Below are 21,702 nucleotides of genomic sequence, written 5' to 3' on the forward strand. Positions count from 1 at the left end.
AATCATGAGTTTGCACAGGCCTTACTTGATTTGGGAGCTAGTGTTAATCTCATGCCTTATTCTATTTACTTGCAATTGAGATTAGGAGAGATCAAACCCACCTCTGTGGTCTTACAGTTAGCTGATCGATCAGTAAAGATACCAAGGGGGATAGTTGAGGATGTATTGATTCAAGTTGATAAATTTTACTATCCTATTGATTTTTTGATTCTAGACACACACTCTATTGTTATTTCTGAATCAAAAATTCCCATTATTTTAGGTAGACATTTTCTTGCTACTGCTAATGCTCTTATTAATTGCAAGAATGGGTTGATGAAGTTGTCCTTTGGGTATATGACCCTTGAGGTCAATATTTTCCACATAAGCAAACAGCCACAGGAGGACGATGAGTGTCACCAAACTTACCTGATAAACACACTTATGCCAGAGGAGCCACAAATTCATGGAGAGCTAATTCTTTAGTAAAGCTAGGGATGAACTCGCTTGGATGATGGTAGTTTCATTTATATTTGATCTATGTAATAGATTCTCATGTTGATACAATTCTTATTGATCATCTCTCATCAATAGATATTTTTTTTTGTGTTGGGATAATCTTGAACTGATTCTTTTCATAGATTCAGTCATATCTTTTTCTATAGAATTGTTCAGGTGCTTGATTATATCTAAATTTGATTGTTTATCTAGTTAGTGTGATTTTTTGCTGAAATATTGCCATTGGGTATATTTTTGTCTTTGAATCTGAGTCTAATAGGATAACAATCCTTGGTTTTAAAAGAAAAGAATGATTTTCTAGAATTACCACTAAATATTTTGATTGTAATGCTATATCTTCCGATTAGAGAATCTGGTGCTATGATCTTTAATTGAGTTATCCAATAGATCAAATATGAATGGAATTACCTGATTCAAGTGAGAAATTCCCGATGCTTTGCTGCCATTGATTCTGGTCATATCTTTTTACTACTACAATCTAATTGTCAATTTACTTTTAAACATTCACATCACATTTTACTGCTTTGATATTTCTCCTTAGTTTTGTAGTTTCTTTTAGTGTTTCTACCTTCTTCTTGTGGAATTGACACCCCAATATATACTGCGATAGTCGCATTATTCTTTGGGCGTAATCAAATTTTGGTGCCGTTGTCGGGAAAACATTTTCTTATTAATTTTGGGTTTGAGAGCACATTTGACTCTAATGATGTTACTAATATTTGTGCTGTTTTTTATTCATCTCGGGATTATGGGACGAGGACATGGCAACCAAGATTTGAGGAGCTGCCCTTGATGCGAGAACAACCGAAGCCATCTACCATTGAAGCCCCAAAAGTCGAGTTAAAGCCACTGCCTAAGGGTTTGAAACATGCATTTCTTGGTCCAAGTGATACCTTTCATGTAATAATTTCTTCTGACTTAAGTGCATCACAAGGTGAAAAATTACTCACAACTTTGAATGAGCATAAATCTGCACTCGAATGGACTATGGCCGACATTAAAGGCATTAGCCCTTTAATTTGTTCTCATAGGATTCACTTGGAGGAGGGAGCTAACCCTCGTAGAGACCCCCAACGTAGGCTAAACCCTACTATGAAAGAAGTTGTGAAAAATGAAGTCTTAAAACTGTTAGATGCAGGTATTATTTATCCGATTGCCGATATCAAGTGGGTTAGTCCTACGCAGGTAGTTCCTAAAAAGTCAGGTGTTACAGTTGTGAAGAATGATGTAGGAGAATTTGTCCCGACCAAAGCAGTAACTGGTTGGCGCATGTGCATTGATTATAGGAAGTTAAATGCTGCAACTCGCAAAGATCATTTTTCCTTCCATTCATCGACCAAATCTTAGAGCGTGTAGCTGGTCATCCCTTTTATTGTTTTTTAGATGGTTATTCTGGTTATTATCAAATTGAAATTGCTTTAGAGGACCAGGATAAGACCACTTTTACATGTCCTTTTGGAACTTATGCATTTCGTCGTATGCCATTTGGTTTGTGTAATGCTCCAGCTACCTTTCAAAGGTGCATGATGAGTATTTTTAGTGATATGGTTGAGAATTGCATGGAGGTGTTTATGGATGACTTGACTGTTTTTGGTGACTCCTTTGATGTATGTTTGTTTAATTTAAAAAGGGTTCTAGCTCGTTGCAAAGAAAAAGGTCTTGTATTGAATTGGGAGAAATGCCATTTTATGGTGCCTTCGGGTATTGTTTTGGGCCATATTGTTTTCTTTAGGGGAATAGAGGTTGATCAATCCAAAATTGAGTTGATCTCTAAGTTGCCCACACCTAAGACTGTGAAGGATGTTAGATCATTCCTTGGTCATGCTGGTTTCTATAGGAGGTTTATCCAGAATTTTTCTGCCATATCTAGACCATTGTGTAACCTTCTAGTTAAGGATACCCCATTTGAGTGGACACAAGAGTGCCAAGGGGCATTCCAAATGCTCATTGGGAAGCTCACTTCGGCTCCCATAATGTAGTCACCAGATTGGAGTTTACCTTTTGAAATTATGTGTGATGCAAGTGACTACGCAGTAGGGGCTGTCTTAGGTCAACGGAGAGAGGAAAAGCCCTTTGTCATTTATTATGCTAGTAGGACTTTAAATAGTGCTCAAATGAATTATTCTGCTACTGAAAAAGAACTACTAGCTGTAGTATTTGCATTAGATAAATTCCGTGCTTATTTGATTGGCTCGCCTATTATAATTTTTATAGATCATGCAGCCCTTAAGTATCTTCTCGCAAAGAAGGATGCTAAGGCGCGATTAATTAGGTGGATCTTGCTTTTGCAAGAATTTAATCTAACCATCAAGGACAAGAAGGGTATAGAGAATGGGGTGGCTGATCACCTCTTAAGGCTAATGTTTGAGGGTACTATAGATACACCACCGATCCGTGATGATTTTTCAGATGAATATTTATTTTCTATCACCTCCATGCTGTGGTTTGCACATATTGTCAATTATTTGGTAACAGGTGAGATGCCATCAAACTGGAATGCACAGGATAAACAAAAGTTCTTAACAGAGGTACATTTTTTTTATTGGGATGATCCACATCTTTTTAAGTACTATCCTGACCAAATTATGAGGAGATGTGTCCCAGATGATGAGATAGCAAGTGTATTAGAATTCTGTCATTCCCAAGCTTGTGGAGGCCATTTCTCTATAAAGAAAACTGCTGCAAAAATTTTGCAGTGTGGATTTTATTGGCCATCATTGTTTCGAGACACAAATGTTTACTATCATTCTTGTGAGATATGTCAAAAATTAAGAGCTTTGTCCTGTCGTAATATGATGCCTTTGAATCCAATTTTAGTGATAGAAATTTTTGATTGCTGGGGTATAGATTTTATGGGACCCTTTCCTCCTTCTTTTGGTTATCCATATATTATTGTTGCAGTAGATTATGTGTCCAAATGGGTAGAGGCTGCAACTTGTAGGAACAATGACAATAAGATGGTAATTAAATTTCTAAAGAAAAATGTGTTGTCTCGTTTTGGTACACCATATGTTATCATTAGTGATGGGGGTACACATTTTTGTAACCGTTTCTTTGAAGCATTGATGAGGAAGATGGAGTGGTGCATAAGATTTCTACAGCTTACCATCCTCAAACAAGTGGGCAGGTAGAGCTTGCTAATAGAGAGATTAAGCATATTTTAGAGAAAACGGTTAACCCCGACCGAAAGGATTGGTCATTGTGATTAACTGATGCGCTTTGGGTATACCATACAGCTTTCAAGACCCCCTTAGGCATGTCACCTTATAGGCTTGTTTTTGGTAAACCTTGCCACCTACCGGTAGAGCTAGAACATAGAGCCTATTGGGCTATTAAGAACTTTAACTTTAATTTACTTGAAGCCGGTAAGCTTAGGAAGTTCCAGATGACCGAGTTAGAAGAGTTGCGAAATGAAGTTTATGAAAATTCTAGAATTTACAAGGCTAAGATGAAGGCATTTCATGATAGAAATATCCTTAGAAAAATGTTTGCACCTAATCAACGAGTATACTTATATGATTCTAGGCTTCATAAACACCCTGGTAAATTACAATCTAGGTGGACTGGTCCTTTTGTGGTAAAGCATGCATTTGAGAATGGAGCGGTAGAGATAGAAGATCCTAGAGATGGTCAGGTGTTTAAGGTAAATGGCCAGAGACTCAAGCCGATCCTTGAGAAAGAGGTAGAGGAAGATATTCTTCTCATGGACCCCATCTACGAACAGTGATGCTATGCCCATGTAGGTACGTTTCTCTTTTTCCTTGTTTCTTTTTGTTTTTCTTTATTTTGTCTTTGTTTCAGTTTTTGTTTTTGCTTGTCTTGTTTTATTTCGTTTGGTTTCCTTAGTTTAATTTTCAGGTTTGCCAGCTTCCTGTTTTTACCATGGATTTGTGTTCCGCTAATCAGGTGACCTCTATCCTATTTTGTTTCCTATGCTTTTATTTCCATACATTGAGGACAATGTCATGTTTTAGTTGGGGGAGGGCAGCCCATGTGTATGTGTTTTTGCATGAATTTGCTTTAAAAAAAAACAAATGATTACAGAGTATTTTTGCTGGAGTCAATTTTCTATCTTAGTCACACTATTAAGACACCTTTAGAATTCTTTTTTTTATGCACGCATCTAAGCCTTGTGGTTTGATGGATGTTCAATGCATACAATTAGAGAACTCTCAAACTTAAGTATTTACGCATTGGTGAGCATTAGAGAGAGAGAGTTCATCATGTTCAGAGACTTGTGGCATGCGTTCATTGATTTTTTTGAATTGGTTGCTCTATTGGAAATTTTTACTACACAATTTGTGGTATATTGGTTGATTATACTTAGGAGATGATGAAGGTCAATTTAGGATGAATGTTTGAGCCTTTCAAGCTAACCCATGTTTTATCCATTAGAAGCATTTTTATCAGAGCCGAGGACGACTCTTATCCGATGGTGGAAAGGGTGTGAGGCCCAATAGTCCCACATCGAAAAGACTCGTTTCAGAGCCTGGGCATGTGAGACGGGTGTCTCCTAATCCTGCAGACGCGTTTTGGAAGAAAAATAAAATCAGGAAGGGGTGAAGGACGCTTGCGTGAAGCTCCAGAACCGGACAATATCTGGCAGGGGAGCCCCGTGTTCCCCCTCATGTGGCCCCCACGTGGGCACTAGGTGCCTCATGTGGCCCCCACGTGGGCACTAGGTGCCTCAAGTGCCTCACGCAGGCGAGGGCGTGACATTTGGTATCAGAAAAAAAAAAAGAAAAGAAAAGAAAAAAAAGACCCTTAACGGGTCCGACCTAACGGGTCGGATCCAAGTTCGGGTCCGAACCTGTTAGGCCCAAATAAAAGAAAAGAAAAAATGGATTAGCCAAATTTGACTAAAACTGAGCCCAATCAGATTGGACTAAGTCCGGACGAGCCCAAACTATAAATTGGATTAAATCCGAGCGAAATTAAGCCCAATTGAGTTGGGTCCGAACCCAATTAAGCTGAGTTAGTCTCAGCAGACCCAAATTGAATATGAATCAAGCCCAATTCAAAACCAGTTTAACTAAATTGAGACCAAATTGACTTTGGGCTGACCCTGACTCAAGCCTAAATGAGCCACATTGACCCTGGACCAAAATTAAACCTAATTGGACTTGAAATTGAGCCCAATAACCTAATCAGAAGATCAAACTGATCCGATAGGGCTAGACCCAATCAGGAACCGAGCCCAATTCTTTAAATAAAGACCCAATTGACCTACGTGAACCCAATTGAGTTCTAAATCGAGGTCAAGGGCTCTAAATTAAGTAAATTGGATTTAAGATCCAAGCAAGTAAATTCATGATTAGAAAATTATGAAATAAATAGGGATTAATGTGACCCCTATGTGATTTATTTAGGTAATCAAGGAATTGTCACCCAGACGTAAGAAATTGGAAAGCAAATTGCGGTAAGTAACCCTGGCACCATCTTATTGATTTTCAATTTACTGTTTAATTGTAAGTATGAAATTATGAAATTGTATTTGATATGATATATTTTCTCAAAATTAGGATCAAGTATATGATTGCATATGATTCATGAATTTGATTAAAGGGCATCCTTCATGAATATTTAATATTGTATGAGTTATGAAATTATGATTATGTTAGACTGCATGAAAAATGATATTTGAGGCATGTTTATGCATTTTAAATTATATGATGCCATTTATCATTTTCCAACCTATTTATGATGATTATGATTTATGAAAGAAAAAGAATAATAATTTAGAAACTCTCAGATTGCTATGTACGGCCCTCGCCATCGGGTTATAATAGCTCGGCAGACGACCCTTGCTAGCGGGTTATAATAGCTCAGCATACGGCCCTCGCTAGTGGGTTATAGTAGCTTGGTGTAGACCCTGCCAACGAAAAATAATTGTTGGCAAAGATTATGGCCCTCGCCAGCGAGTTATAGTAGCTCGACATACGGCCCTCGCCAGCGGGTTATAATTGCTTGGCTTAGACCCTGCCAACGGGGAATAATAGTTAGTAAAGATTATGGCCCTGTCATGGGTAATAATAGTGACCATAGCTGCACTATTATCTAAGAGTATGAATTTCAAAGCATGAATTATGACAAGTACGGATTTTAAGCATGAATTATGATAAGTACGGATTTCAAAGCATGAATTATGATAAGTACGGATTTCAAAGCATGAATAATGGCAAGAATTTTATATGATGCATATTTATATTTATGAACTTTCATTGATAGAACCTGCATTGCTTTATGACCTGATTTGTGTATATCATCTATAAAATGCTTTATTTTACCATAACTGTTAGCTTCTTAAATACTGCATTAGCATAATTATGCTTGATCCAATAAGATAGTACTTGGTTACTTACTGAGCTGTGTAGCTCATATCTTTTTATCTTCTTTTTCTATAGAGAAATAAGACTACTAGGAGCAGGGAGCTTGGTGTTATTCAGGGTTGGGGTAACTGAAAATGTTATATAATAATCAAATTTTAGAAGCTCTGTACTGCTCCAACTTCATGAATAATGTTATGACATTAGTAAATGAAACTATTTATTTTTATTATGAAATTTTAAGTGGCTTCGTGTTATTGTGTGCATAAGATTGCAATAGCACGGCCGTGTTATGATCCGGATTTGGGGTGTGACAATTTTGAGCCAGAAAAAAAAAGAACTCTTTCCTTTGTAAACCCATATATCCTTACCCCCCTCCACATTGGAGTTGAACCTAAATTATTATATCTTTCCTACTTTTTACTTTCAAGTACATGCTAAGGATGATAAATATGTTGGGAAAATATTGTCCCAGAAAATTTTAAATCTATAATACTCTACTTCAACAAATAATAGGCAGAAATAGGCTTATAGAAAATAAATAGAGAAAGTGGAAAAATGGAACCCGAGATGCTGAGGCGTGGTATGTTGGTCACTTTCCTTGAAGTAGATTTCGCCGCCTTACAGTGCACTAGGCTTGGATGGCGTTCTACTCCTGAGATACAACAGCCTCTCGCACTGTTCCTTCTGCCTCAATGATTTGCACGGATCAAAGAAGCTTTCGAACCCAGAATCAGTATGCAGCAAGCCCGTTGATTGAAAGAAAAACAGCAAACAGGAAGAATAGAAGTTCTCCGTTTTCAATTTTCTATATTTCTCCTGTCTAATCTGAAGAGGTCTATTTATAGACTTCTTCAGGACAGACGCGACCCAAAACCGATCCAACGGTCAAAACCGGTAAGAAAGTTTAAAAAAAAAAAAAAAACACTGGGAGTATGGCCAGCGGATGCGAGGTCGGTTGCGAAGAGGTGCTATCGAGGAAGCGACGTGGCTCCTCGTGCTAAGGGTGCGAAGCACGACTCATGCGCCTCTTGGCTCATCGCGCCTGTTGTCCGACCTCGGCTCCTCTGGGCTCATCACACCTGTGGTCCGACCTCGGCCTCGGCTCTTCGCGCTTCAGTTGAGGTGGGTCGGACGAGCACAGGCACACAGAACCTCGGACGAGCAGGGGCAGGGCCCAGCGAGCACAAGCACATGCGCAAAGAACCTTCGCTCGGACAAGCACAGGCACAGCTCGGCTGCAGAGAACCTCGGCTCGGACAAGCACATGCCCAGCTCGGCTGCAGAGAACCTCGGCTCGGACAAGCACAGGCCCAACGAGCACAAGAGAACCGAGCTCGGCTCGGACAAGGAGGGAACATCCCAACGAGCACAAGAAAACCAAGCTTTACGTAATAGAAATAAAAAGGAGGGAATGGGAATCGAACCTGTTATCTCATCCCCACCCAAACAACACACCAACCACCAAGCCAAACTCCCTTATTAACATATATATATAATATATATATTTTAAGTATGAAAACTTTTAATCATTATTTAATAAAAATCTAACATTCCCCCACCTGATTAAAATGTTTTCAAAAATAAAAAATAGTCAAATCGGGCTTGTTTATGTCACGACTTCAATAAAGGTAGCTTGCGGCTTTGAATCTTTACCTAGTGAAAGTATATTTTCATCTGAAAGGTATAGTGGTAGCTAAAAAGCTTTGAACCAAATCCTTTGGTTCAGATTTCTATATACTTCACCCATGACAAATGCAAATACTGGGTTCATTATAGGTGGTGCTTTTTCTGGCCTTATGCACCAATATCTCAGTTTCATGAGTGCTCTAGGGGTTAAACCCTTATCCCCATAGACTGCGGCCACACAGTCACACTCACATAGGTGAGTCCTCCAAGGGTGCTCGCAGCACAGCACCTTGCCATAAACTCGGACTCATTCAGAGTTTTAAACTCTTCCGTATACCTCTGCTGTATTTAGCACTCACATCACAAGGAGAGACCAAATGACATAAAGTCATTTTATAATAGTGCTAACTAATCATTAAACAACTTGTTTTTTCCGTTGAACCTTTCGTCTTGGGATCTCCAGTCAGAAAAGGTTGGGTTGCCATTGTCAATGATTCCTTATGGGTTTCAGTCCCATCCCCTTTGATGTTTCTATGACTTTGCTTCTAGCCAGTCCTTTAGTTAAAGGATCTGCTAGGTTATCTTTAGATCCAACAAATTCCAAAGTTATGATACCATTTTTAATTAGGTATCTAATAGTCTTATGTCTCACACTAATGTGTCTTCTGTTTCTCTTGTTATACTCAGTATTTCTACAAGTATTAATTGCAGCTTCATTATCACATAACAAAGAGATAGCAGGTATAGGCTTTTCCATAATAGGTATTTCAGACATAAGATTCTTAAACCATTCTGCTTCTTGACTTGCAGAATCTAAGGCTACAATCTCAGCCTCCATAGTGGATCTTGTGATCACAGTTTGTTTGGATGATCTCCAAGCAACAGCTGCACCACCCAACATGAATATGTATCCACTAGTTCCTTTTCGATTCACTGAATCAGTGATCCAACTAGCATCACTGTATCCTTCAAGTACAGCGGGAAATCTTGAGTAATGTAAACCATAATACATGGTACCTCTCAAGTATCTAAGTACTCTATCCAGTGCTTCCCAGTGACTAAGACTAGGGCAACTATTAAACCTACTGAGCTTTCCTATAGCATAAGAAATGTCAGGTCTACTTGTATTTGCAACATACATCAGTGTCCCAATAATTTGAGCATATTTCTCTTGGGCCACTGGATCACCTTTATTGCACTTCAAGTTCAAACCATGCTCATAAGGTGTACTCACTGGTTTACAGTTGTACTTATCAAATTTCTTCAATATTTTCTCAATATATTGTGATTGATCAAAGATTATACCATCAGGTATTCTGGTAATCCTGTTACCAAGAATTATCTCTGCCTGACCTAAATCTTTCATATCAAAATTATTAGACAAGAAAGTTTTGATATCAGTCACCATATTCATATCAGTACCAAAAATTAAAATATCATCAACATATAAACACAAGATAATACATGAATCATTTTCTAACTTTGAATATAAGCACTTATCTGATTCATTTGCTTTAAAGCCATAAGAAACAATTATTTTATCAAATTTCCTATGCCATTGCTTAGGAGCTTGTTTTAAACCATAGAGGGATTTGACTAACCTACAAACTTTTCTTTCCTGTCCTTGAGCCACATATCCCTCTGGCTGATCCATATAGATCTCTTCCTCTAAATCACCATGAAGGAAGGCAGTCTTGACATCCATTTGATAAATTATCAAATTATGGATTGAAGCCAGTGCAATTAAAGTACGAATTGTGGTTATCCTAGTTATAGGAGAATATGTATCAAAGTAGTCAATACCCTCTTTCTGAGAAAAGCCCTTAGCAACTAATCTTGCTTTATATTTTTCAATAGAACCATCAGGTCTTAATTTCTTCTTAAATATCCATTTACAACCTATAGCCTTACTACCAGGTGGTAAGTCAGTTAAAAACCATGTTTTATTAGTCATAAGTGAATTCATTTCACTATTAATAGCTTCCTTCCAAAATATAGAATCTAATGAGTTCATAGCATCTTTATAAGTTTTAGGATCATCTTCAACCATAAAAGTATAGAAATCAGATCCAAAATCTTTCTTTTTCCTAATTCTTTTCCCTTTACCAAGTTCATTAATATCATTAAGTTCATTTTTATTTTCATTATTAGGAATAATTAGAGAATTAGATGGCGAACTACAAGATGCATCATTAGATCTATTTATTACATGCTTTTCTATTTTATCCTTAAATGGAAAAATGTCTTCAAAGAAAGAAGCATCTTTAGATTCAATTATAGTATTCTTTTCTATGCCATTAATATCAGAACTAATGACTAAGAACCTATAAGTAACACTATTAAGAGAATAACCAAGAAACACAGCATCAAAAGTATTAGGTCCTAATTTTCTTTTCTTGATTAAAGGAATATTAACCTTAGCCAAACAACCCCAAACTTTTACAAAGTTTAGGTTAGGTTTTCTTCCTTTCCAAAGTTCATAAGGAGATTCGTTAGAACCTTTAAATAGAACCCTATTAAGCAGGAAACATGCAGTAAGCATTGCTTCCCCCCACCAAACCTCAGGTAAACTTGAGTTGGCAAGCAAAGATCTTACCATATCTTGCAGAGTCCTATTTTTCCTTTCAGCCACTCCATTAGACTGAGGTGAATAGGGAGGTGTAACTTCATGTAGAATTCCATTAACTCTACAGAATTCATTCAAGTCATTAGAGGTGTATTCTCCTCCTCTGTCTGACCTGAGAATCTTTATTCTCTTGTCAAGTTGATTTTCTACTAAAGATTTATAAGTCTTAAACATCTCAAATGCTTCATCTTTAGATTTCATTAAATAAACTTGACAATACTTAGAATAATCATCTATGAAGGTAATGAAATACCTTCTACCCCCTTTAGTCAAAGTTCCATTTAGATCACATACATCTGAATGTATTAATTCTAATAAAGTTGAATTTCTATTTACTATTTTAAATGGTTTTCTAGGTTGTTTAGATTGAACACAAATTTGGCACCTTTCCTTTTCATTTAATGAAACATTAGATAATAAACCAGAGCTAATCATTCTTTTAATAGTATTATTATTCACATGTCCTAATCTAGCATGCCAAAGAGATGAAGAACATATTGAAAGCACAATTTTATTATTGTTATCAGAAGGAAAATCCAAAGATACATTATTTATTACATACAAGCCATCACACTCATAACCTTTGCCTACAAATGTTCCATTCTTTGTTATAATTACTTTCTTAGATTGAAATAACAAAGAATAACCACTCCTATTTAGAAGAGATCTACTGATCAGATTCCTCCTTCCATCGGGCACATGGTACACATTAAATAGTGTAAGCACATTCCCAGACGTAAGCCTTAGAAGTACTTTTCCAGTTCCAAGCACTCGTGCCGAGGTGGAGTTCCCCATAGTTACTGTTAGGCCACTCCGGACCTGATAAGTAGTAAAAAGGGTATGATCAGTACACATATGAACATTCGCACCTGTATCCACTAACCAATCGGTAGAGCAAATTGCCAAATTTAATTCTGGACTTAAAGTTACATACCGATCATCAGTACTAGTAGGACCAATATTGGATAGCACCATGTTGGTTTGTGGATTTGCAGGTTGAGAAGGCGCATGTTCATAGTTCTGATACTTCTTCTTCTTCATCCGGCATACTCGAGCCATATGACCGAGTTTCCCACAATTGTAGCAAATCGGCTTCCGATCATTCTTATTGATATGGTGTTTTGGCTTCATAGGTTTTCTTTTGTTTCTAGGTCCACCCTTTTCAAATTTGGAGTTCTTGAACTTATGGGTCTTATTTTGGCTTTCTACAAAGTTCACCTTGGTTAGAAGCTCAGGATTCATGAGTTGCTCATTATCTTTCTCAAGGTGTTGTTCTTGGATCCTAATGGCAGACAATAGAGTTTTCATTGTCATATCCTCGGTTTTACGTTTCAGGGATAACCCAAAGTCTTTCCAAGAAGGTGGGAGCTTGTCAATGGTACAAGCAACTTGAAGGCTCTCAGTTATTCCCATTCCCCTTAAGCCTAACTCATGATAAATCACTGTTAACTCATGGGCTTGGTCAACTACGGGCTTGGTGTCAACCATCTTATAAGACAGGAATTGACTAGCAGCATACTTGTCCATTCCGGCATCTTGGATACCATATTTCTTATTAAGATCATCCCAAATCTCCTTGGAGGTTTTAAAAGTGCAGTAGACATCAAAAAGGGGATCAGTAAGATAGGACAGAATCCTTCCCCTACACAGGTAGTCTTTCTTCTTAAATTCCTCCAAATTACAAGTTCTAGCTGGTTCATTCTCTTCCTCATTTGGAGGAGAGTCAAAGATTATGGAAAATAACCCAAGTGTGGTTAAGAAGATTTCCATCTTCTGTCTCCAAGGCTTAAAGTTATTTTCATTAAATTTTTCAGGAGGAACCGGGTCACTTGCATTGGCCATTGGGGTAACTCTAAGTACTAGCCTATTATATGTAGGAGGATCTACTTCAAGAATGTTGGAAAAATACTGTCCCAGAAAATTTTAAATCTATAATACTCTACTTCAACAAATAATAGGCAGAAATAGGCTTATAGAAAATAAATAGAGAAAGTGGAAAAATGAAACCCGAGATGCTGAGGCGTGGTATGTTGGTCACTTTCCTTGAAGTAGATTTCGCCGCCTTACAGTGCACTAGGCTTGGATGGCGTTCTACTCCTGAGATACAACAGCCTCTCGCACTGTTCCTTCTGCCTCAATGATTTGCACGGATCAAAGAAGCTTTCGAACCCAGAATCAGTATGCAGCAAGCCCGTTAATTGAAAGAAAAACAGCAAACAGGAAGAATAGAAGTTCTCCGTTTTCAATTTTCTATATTTCTCCTGTCTAATCCGAAGAGGTCTATTTATAGACTTCTTCGGGACAGACGCGACCCAAAACCGATCCAACGGTCAAAACCGGTAAGAAAGTTTAAAAAAAAAAAATACTGGGAGTATGGCCAGCGGATGCGAGGTCGGTTGCGAAGAGGTGCTATCGAGGAAGCGACGTGGCTCCTCGTGCTAAGGGTGCGAAGCACGACTCATGCGCCTCTTGGCTCATCGCACCTGTTGTCCAACCTCGGCTCCTCTGGGCTCATCACACCTGTGGTCCGACCTCGGCCTCGGCTCTTCGCGCTTCAGTTGAGGTGGGTCGGACGAGCACAGGCACACAGAACCTCGGACGAGCAGAGGCAGGGCCCAGCGAGCACAAGCACATGCGCAAAGAACCTTCGCTCGGACAAGCACAGGCACAGCTCGGCTGCAGAGAACCTCGGCTCGGACAAGCACATGCCCAGCTCGGCTGCAGTGAACCTCGGCTCAGACAAGCACAGGCCCAACGAGCACAAGAGAACCGAGCTCGGCTCGGACAAGGAGGGAACATCCCAACGAGCACAAGAAAACCAAGCTTTACGTAATAGAAATAAAAAGGAGGGAATGGAAATCGAACCTGTTATCTCATCCCCACCCAAACAACACACCAACCACCAAGCCAAACTCCCTTATTAACATATATATATAATATATATATTTTAAGTATGAAAACTTTTAATCATTATTTAATAAAAATCTAACAAAATATTGGTCCACAAATAATGAAGACAAGAAAGGGGATGTAATGTGGTGGTTTCTCATTGGTGCTGGCAGGTTTGCTGAAATGGACTCCATGATTGCAACCAACGGTTGTGTTTAAAAAAAAAAAGAAAAAAAAGAAAAAGAAAAAGGAAGAAGAAAAAGAAAAGAAAAAAACAAAGAAACAAATCAACTCCACCAGCAGCTTCAACTTTCTATTACCACAGGCCTTGAAAATGTCTCAGGCTCTAATCTCCACTCTGAAAATGATTCTATTGGTTCCTAAACCGCTTGTCACAGGTTCAAAATGCTAGTATGAAGTTGTTGATGAAATAACCAAGTATCATGGTTGTATAACCCACATGTTTAGCCTAATACAACCAAATGGTATGACTAGCGTGAAAAAAAAAGAAAAGAAGAGAAAAAAAAAAGAAAGGTACAAGCGGTTCGTGGAAGTTGTGTTTGATGTTATATCTTGTGAAGACCTCTAGCATGTACTGGAAAGTTCTTTTGAATTCTCTTATCCATCCTTTTATTATTTTTATTTTACTTAACTTTAGCCTCATTACAACCTTTTATTATTGACCTTTTTGATCCTAAATGGGTTTGTGGTAAGAATGATTGAGTTCCCATTGGTTGGTGATCCTATCATAAGATCAATGCTTGTTTGTTGCTTGTTCATGAACACTTGCCTTCTCATATATTTGTATGAACACCCTTTCTCAACTCCATAGAGAGACCCTTTACACTAGTCTACTATCGAATATTATACCTGTGAGATATGGAGTCGAAGCTTTTGTTTGAAATGTTCTCGACATTGTATGTGTCAGGGTTGGTGGTTAGATAGTTACAACTTAGAGTACACACACACACGAATTCTAGGAGTTGCTCTTGATGGACTGATTTTGATAGTATTGTTGATCTCTTGCAAGTACTTTGTTTGTTATACTTGAATATTATTGCTTAGCTCATGCAAAAGCTGTTTACACTGGGTTGGATATAGTCCGTTCTTTTTCTTCGCTTAAATTGTTAGGGACTAGCAATAAGCTGGTTGGGAGGTGTGATAGGTGCATGAAAATGTACCTTTTAACACTACTACTTTAGGCTAAATTGTTAAGACTTAAGCATGATTTGGGTATTTTTATGATATTTTTTTAATCTAAGCTTTACTTCACAAAGTGTCCAAGTCTTAATTGATTTTGGTGATTTTATTGTAGGAATGGAGTTAAGGAGATTGAATATCCCATTGCAGTCCGAATAAAATGAAACTTGGTGGGGATGAAGTAGACATGTGGAGGTTTCATATGCATCAAGAATCAGGTCAATTGGATCTTCAGAGAGAAAGTTATGAGGTTGCAAAGTTAGGTTTCCTTAAACCGCCAGCCTGGGCCCTGATTGATCAGACCTTTGTGTAGTATTTCGATGATTTCGGGAGCTACATAAGTCCAATTGAGATGATTCAAATTTTGTTGGAAACTAGACTTCTAAGGATTTCTAATGACTATAAGAACGTAAAATTTGGAGATTAGATGCGATCTAAAGAGCCTCCCAAACTTCATGCTGACGTTGGTGCTAGAGGGTAAAGTCATGTCTAAGTCATGTTTCCTAGGGTTTTTAGCCCCAAAAACCATATATATACTTGGAGGAGCATGTTGTTCTGGGAGAGAAAAGGCTGCATTATAAAGAAATCATCAAGAGGAGCCAGAAATTCATGGAGAGCTAATTCTTTGGTGAAGCTAGGGAAGAACTCGCTTGGATGATGGTAGTTTCATTCATATTTGATCTTTGTAATAGATTCTCGTGTTGATACAATTCTTATTTATCATCTCTCATCAATAGATCTTTTCTTGTATTGGGATAATCTTGAACTGATTCTTTTCATAGATCCAATCATATCTTTTTCTATAGAATTGTTGAGGTGCTTGATTATATCTAGATTTGATTGTTTATCTAGTTAGTGTGATTTTTTGCTGAAATATTGTCATTGGATATATTTTTGTCTTTAAATTTGAGTCTAATAGGATAACAATTCTTGGTTTTAAAAGAGAAGAATGATTTTCTAGAATTACCACTAAATATTTTGATTGTAATGCTATATCTTTCGATTAGAAAATCTGGTGCTATGATTTCTAATTGAGTTATCTAATGGATCAAATAAGAGTGGAATTACCTGATTCAAGTGAAAAATTTCCGATGCTTTGCTGCCATTAATTCTGGTCATATCTTTTTACTACTACAATCTAATTGTCAATTTACTTTTAAATATTCATATCATATTTTACTGCTTTAATATTTCTCCTTAGTTTTGTAGTTTCTTTTAGTGTTTCTACCTTCTCCCTATGGAATCGACACCCCAATATATACTGCGATAGCCGTGTTATTCTTTGGGCATAATCAGTTAGTTGCCAAGAGTTTTACTCAGAGACCTAGGATAGATTTCTTTGATATCTATGCACATGTAGCTAGGATTACGACTATTACAGTCCTTATAGCATTAGCCTTCATCCATAGATTAGTAATTCATCAGATGGATATCAAAACAACTTTTCTAAATGGAGACTTAAATGAAAAAATCTATATGGACCAGCTAGAGAAATTTATAATCCCAGGCCAAGAAAATAAAGATTGTAGACTAGTCAGATCTTTTTATGGTCTTAAACAAGCACCCAAACAATGACACTTGAAATTTGATAAAACCATACTAACATTTAGATTTGAAATCAATATACAGACGAATGTGTATACCATAAAAGAGTTGGAAATAAATTTGTAATCTTGTGCCTTTATATACATGACATACTGATCTTTGGAACAGATCTTTAGATAGTTGATGAAGCAAAGCAATTCTTAAGTCATAAGTTTGATATGAAAGACTTGGGATAAGCTGACTTAATTTTAAATACCAATATAATTAGAAGTGCAAATAGAATTGAGTTATCCCAAACTCACTATGTAGACAAGATTCTCAATAAATTTAATTATTCCGATTGTTAGCCTATCTCAACTCCCTTTGATCCCTTTACACACCTCAAGAAGAACTTAGGAATTCCTATCCTTCAAAGCCTATATGCTCAAATCATAGGCTCCTTAGGATTTTTAGAAAACTACACCAGGCCAGACATAGCATATGTTGTAAATAGACTTAGTAGATATACTACTAATCCAAATAGAGATCACTAGATAGCATTAGTGAGGATCCTTAGGTATCTTATGGGTACCAAGTCCTATAGTTTGTATTTTAGTAGATTTTCTGTTGTTCTATAAGGCTATAGTGATGCTAACTGGATCAGCGATACCTTAGATGTTAAACCCACCACAGGATATGTCTTTCTCCTAGGAGGTGCGGCTGTGTCTTGAAAATCCACCAAACAAATCTTGATATTTAGAAATACCATGGAGTCTGAACTGATAGCTTTAGACACCACTAGCACAGAGGCTGAGTGGCTCAGAGATCTACTAATAGACCTTGCTGTAGATAAGTCACCTTTACCACCTATTTCCTTACATTGTGACTATAAATCTGCAATAGATAAGTGCAACCAAGAAAATGCCAATGCAAAAATGAACAGGTACTTAAAAGTGCATCATAAATTATTAAGATATAAATTACAAAATAACGTTATTGCTTTGAATTCAACCGAGACCAGTTCGATCCGAGCAAGGAGGATTCAACGGGTTAGAGGTGAAGATCGAAAGTGGTTAAATCTAACTGAGGCTGGAGTAATGGCCGGTCTACTGCCCGGGTACCGGAGCGGCTCGAAATTTCCAAATTGGGTCAACTTGGATCCGAGTTACAAAAAAGACATGGCTTGCATTAGGATCCCTGAGCTTGTCTAAAGGAACAAAAAGGAGGAGAGAGAATGTCAGCTCGGGTCTGGATTTGGTCTGATCCTGATCTTGGGCTTGGTCCGAATGTTTCGGATAGACCATCAAAGGAAAAGTTTAGATCTAGTCAGAACATGGGCTTGCTTAAAGAGAGAAAGAGATACACAATCTAAGACCATTTGAGCTTTTAAGCTTGATCCACTTAGTTAGGTCCAATCAGAGGCTTGGCCTATTCAGTCCGGTTTGACCAAAATTGAAAAAGAGATATTTGGCCTGGGTCGAGCTAGATCAATCAATGTATTTGGTCCATAATGAACAGATGCGGCCTATAATGGATGAATAGGGCCCAACAAGGCCCAAAAGAAATGCGACCAACAATAGATAAATGGGCCCACAAAGGGTGAACGGGTCTACAACGGATGAATGGGCCCATGACGGGTGAACGGGCCCACAGCAAATAAACAGGCCCACAATAGATAAACGAGCCCACAATGGATACAACCCACAATGGGTGAACAGGGCCTAAATTCGGCCCACAATGGACACAGCCCAGTAGGGCCCAAAATGATTGAGCTGAGCCGAAACTTGGCTCACAATGGGAATAGCCCAACAGGGCCCAAAATGACTGAAGTGGGCCCAATTTTGGCCCACAATGGAACGGTCCAATAGGGCACAAAATGACTGAACCGGGCCCAAGTTTGGCTCATAATGGGCACGGCCCAACAGGGCCTAAAATGGCTGAACTTGGCCCAAGTTTAGCCTATAATGGGCACGACCCAACAGGGCCTAAATAGCTAATCTGGGCTCAAGTTTGGCACACATTGGTCATGGCCCAAGTTTGGCCCATAATGGGCACGACCCAACAAGGCCTAAGATGGCTAAACTGGGCCTAAGTTTGGCCCACGGTAGGCACGACCCAACAGGGTCTAAGATGGCTGAACTGGGCCTAAGTTGGGCCCACGGTAGGCACGACCCAACAAGGCCCAAGATAGCTGAAGTGGGCCCAAGTTTGGGCATGGCTTAACAAGTGATCTTCATCCCGAGAGCCAAGCAACATGGAGGAAAGGAGAAGAGGAAGAAGAGAGGAAGAGGTGGCCGATGGCCTGGCGGTGGCTCGACCAACGGCTTGTGGAGGCGCGACCAGCGGCGAGGTGGTTGTGACCGGTGGCACAGTGTCGCGGTGGCTTTGCCATAAAGAGAAAAACCGAGGACTGTTGGATCCCGTTTAATTAAACCTTGATCCCGTTTAATTAGAACCCACATCTTGACAAGTGTCACTTGTAAATCCTGATAATCACAAGGGCATTAAGGTAATTGCACGGCAGTGAAAGGTTGCCTTGATGGGGGTGACTCTTCACGTGTGTAACTAATCACGGCGTTTGGTCCCTGGAGAGGGCTATAAATAGCCTGTCAGACCCCTTCTCTAATACATGTATTAAGAGCTCTCTCTCCAGAAGGTCTCTCGCTAATCTTTGTTCAGATCATCGGTGATCGAAGCTGCGCACGCATTTCAAAGTTTAATCCAGATGGATTTAGCGAATCAAGGTATGATTTATAATTCATTGAGTTAATCATTCCATCAATGGTATCAGAGCAGATGGATTTCAAAATAAATTATACCTATTTAATCTGCTGACCGAAAGGCCTTGGGAACCCGATGTTATTTAAACATATAAAAGATTTTTGGCTTTCTGATGTGGGACTAAAAGCTTCTTTTGGAATGAAATTTTTTGCCCATATTACTTAAAGAAATGAAATCGTTTCATTTGGGCGATGTGGGACTAAAACCTTCATTTGTTTTCCCCTTCTTCCACCTTTGTTTAAGAAAAATAAGGAAGGGAGAGCGGCGGCCATGGCAGCGGCTCTCCCCGTCCAACTGGTGGCCAACAGGGCCACTGTCCAGCGGCCCGACTCCCCGGCTGCCGCTGCGACCCGCCCCCCGGCGAGCCGGCAGCGGCTGCAACCCGCCGTGGCCGCCATGGCCACCGCGGGCGAAGAAGAAAAAAAAAAAAAAATTTTGGCCGCCATGGCCTGCGGCCCGCCGCTAGGCGACCCCGGCCACTGCCAGCCGCGCCACCCATGGCGCCCGCAGCACGGCCTCCGGCCGACGCCCCTGCGGCCCGCGACCGCGGGCTGCGGCCGCACCCTGCGGCCGAACCCCGCGGCCTCCGCGGCCGACCCCGGCCTCCGGCCCCGCCTTGTGGCCGCCCCGCGGCCTGCCACCGCGCCTACGGCCGGCGGCGGCGGTTGCGCCGCCGTCGTTTAGGAGAGAAGGGGCCACTGGTTTTGGCCCCCTTCTCTTTTCGTTTGGGGGAAGATGAATAGTGTTGGGTTTCGGGTTTTAACCCGAAACCCGAATCCGGTTAATTAAAAAAAAAAAAAAGGGTGAAGGGATTAACAGGTTTCGGGTTATTGGGTATCGGCCAGCAACCCGAAACCCGAATCCTTTTGACTAAACTGTGCTTTTTGCAGTTAAACCCCTGACAATATGTTATTCTGAAAAAGGGGCTTTAGAAATTCATATACGGTCCCCAGAAGAAAGTTGAGTTACAGGAAGGTCCTAAAATATATTTATTTGATCCCTGTACTTAGGATTTATTACAGAACAGTACACCAATTATTACATATTGGTCCCTGTAATGAATTTATTACATAAATAATCAATTTAGATGCTTTCTTATGATGATACATGATTGTTTAAATTTATTCATATTTTTCATGATAAAAGGATGATATATGCATGAGACGAGCCAAAGCATCTTATGTAGGAAAAGACATATAAATGATTAAATTTGTGCATATTTGTGGTGACGAGCCAAAGCATCCCATAAATTTTAGAATGCTTTAGTTTAATTTAATCAATAAAGAGTCTTTTTATCATCATTTCATGAAATTGAATAGTTGCATCATATATAATGAACCGGCCCCAAAGGGAAATCATTATACAAAGTTAATGGTGGGATGAAATAATGTTATTAGTATGATATTTATGATGAAATCTTGTTGCCCAAAGGCCTTGAATTCTTCATTAACATTGAACAATATCTAGTAAAATTTTATCCATTGAATAACGGTGTCTAAGAAAAGCTTGTCAAAAAGGCATACGTGCCTAAGAAAGGCTGGTACTTAAGTGAGCCTAGTGCTCCACCACCGATCTGGAGCTGATCTGGCTGTTATTCTTTGGACTTTTTCCAACTAGATATATAAAGTTCATTAAATATCATACTTAATGCATTAGTTTTATCGTAAAGGGGTAAATCATGTAAAGTTAATTTTGATTTACTCACTAAATTGCTAATATGGGTTAGTGATTTAGATAAGGTTTTAGCGTAATTATAGCATGCATATTGATAGTAAGCATATGTTTTGCAGCTTTGTTTCCGACAGTTTTTTCACAATCTACATCATGCATCCCAATACTTAATGGTTCAAATTTCTCGGAATGGAAAGAAAGGCTGACATTTACTTTAGGGTGCATGGATATTGATCTGGCACTTCGTGAGGACATGCCACCTGTCCCCACGGAGGAAACTACGCCAGAGGAGAAAAAGTTGTATGAGAGGTGGGAGCGGTCAAACCGCTTAAGTCTTTTACTCATACAAAATCATATCTCCAGAAAGATAAGGGGCTCAATTCCAGATTGCAAAACTGCAAAAGAATTCTTAACAGCAGTAGAAGAGCAATTTGTGAGTTCAAAGAAAGCCCTAGCCAGCACCTTAATATCAAGATTTGCTTCCTTAAAGTATAATGATAATGGTGGCATACGCGAGCACATTATGGAATTACGTGACATCGCTGCCCAATTAAAATC

The sequence above is a fragment of the Phoenix dactylifera genome, chromosome 7 (genome assembly GCF_009389715.1).
Source record: "Phoenix dactylifera cultivar Barhee BC4 chromosome 7, palm_55x_up_171113_PBpolish2nd_filt_p, whole genome shotgun sequence".
Classification (NCBI taxonomy): Eukaryota; Viridiplantae; Streptophyta; class Magnoliopsida; order Arecales; family Arecaceae; genus Phoenix; species Phoenix dactylifera.